Raw genomic sequence first — 2,042 nt, 5'->3', positions numbered from 1 at the left:
TTAAATGGGAGACTATTTTGTCCTGTAAGCCTTCATCTTAAGTGAGAATAACAGCACAATTAGAAGAGCGTAGTCAATGTCACTTTAATGTGTATTTAAAAAAAAAGTTTTTGAAAAAAAAAAAAATTGGAGCATTTTTGCTTTCTGCTTAATTTCAGGTCCACCTTTCCAATGGCTCAGATGAGAGCTCTTAGAGAAAAAGGAGAAGTTCAAATTCCCAAAGCAATTCCATTTACAAAGTGGATTCTATTTAATTTGTGGAGGAACAGCATGTATTGTGTTTTGTTTTGTGTCAGAGCTTCTGAATGGCAATTCCAAAAGATGCGTTGAGTCATTGTCTTAGTTACCTAGTGCTGCTGCAACAGAAATACCACAAGTATTCAACAAAGAGAAATTCGTTCTCTCACAGTCTAGGAAGCTAGAGGTCCAAATTCAGAGTGCCAGCTCCAGGGGAAGGCTTTCTCTCTCTGTCGGCTCTGGAGGAAAGTCCTTGTCATCATCAATCTTCTCTGGTCGAGGAGCTTCTCGGTGCAGGAAACCGGGCCCAAAGGACGTGCTCTTCTCTTGGCTCTTGTTTCTTGGTGGTATGATGTCCCCTATTATCTCTCTGCTCGCTTCTCTCTTTTATGTCTCAAAGGAGATTGGCTTAAAATACAACCTAATCTTGTAGACTGAGTCCTGCCTCATTAACATAACTGCCGTTAATCCCACCTCATTAACATCATAGAGGCAGGATTTACAACACCTAGGAAAATCATATCAGATGACAAAATGGTAGACAATCACACAATACTGGGAATCATGGCCTAACTAAGTTGACACACATTTTGGGGGGACACAATTCAATCTACGACAGTCATGAATCCCTAAGGATATAAGATTTTGACAAGAACATGTTTGGGGGAGGGCAAGAGCTGTAACAGTTGTCCAATTCAGGGATAACAGGAGGCCAATTATCATTCTTCTAAGTGATACCCTTCAAGGCAAACATTTACCACACACCTGTGCCCAGGAAAACTTGGTGCCTCCCTTGGGTATTGAGAAGCCACACACTTAATAACAACAACAACAAAAAGTAATAATAGGTAATATTTACTGAACATCTACCATATGCCAGGCATATATATGGATTATTTCATTTAATTCCTTTGATAGCCCTATGATGTGTTTTACAAATGAGGAAACTGAGACTTTGAAAGGCTGAATAACTTGCTTCCAATCACCCAACCACAGGGACTGAGCTAGGATTTGAAACCAGCCAATCTTTAGCTACTAACCAAAAGGTTGGCAGTTGGAACCCACCAGCCGCTCCATGGGAGAAAGATGTGGCAGTCTGCCTCTGTAAAGATTTACAGCCTTGAAAACCCTATGGGGGCAGTTCTGCTCTGACCTACAGGGTCACTATCAGTTGGAATCAACTCTATGGTGATGGGTTTGGTTTTGGTTTGGTTTCTAGTTGTGGGATCACAAGCTTAAGGAGTATGTATACTGTATCTTCTAATATTATCTGTGTATTCATAGATCTCTGATAATTTTAACTGCATTTGGTTAAACTCCTTGTCCAAAGTGATCTTACTTCTAGCATCCTTCAGCAACCATGGACTATACAGCGAAAAGGTCCCAAGTTTGCTATTAAACAACAACAACAAAAAAACCAAACCCGTTGCCATCGAGTGGATTCCCACCCGTAGCGACCCTATAGGACAGAGTAGAACCGCCTCATAGGGCTTCCAGGGAGTGGCTGGTGGATTCAAACTGCCAACCGTTTGGTTGTCAGGCAAGCTCTTAACCACTGCACTACCAGGGCTCCACAAGGTTGTTATTAATGAAGGAGAAAATTGTATGGCACTGTTCATGTAAATTGTGTATTTTATGTGTTCAATATAATACTCCAAGTAAAGCAAAAGATAAGACATTATTTCACTCTGAATAAAGTTCTTTTGAATCTGATGTCCAGTCACCAAACGTTGCTGTCTGAACTGAACATCAGGTAATTTAACTTTTTTTTTTTTTTTTTTTTAATATTTTATTGTACTTCAGGT

Source organism: Trichechus manatus, unplaced genomic scaffold (assembly GCF_000243295.1).
Source record: "Trichechus manatus latirostris isolate Lorelei unplaced genomic scaffold, TriManLat1.0 scaffold00007, whole genome shotgun sequence".
Lineage (NCBI taxonomy): Eukaryota > Metazoa > Chordata > Mammalia > Sirenia > Trichechidae > Trichechus > Trichechus manatus.
This window is presented reverse-complemented; position numbering follows the sequence as displayed.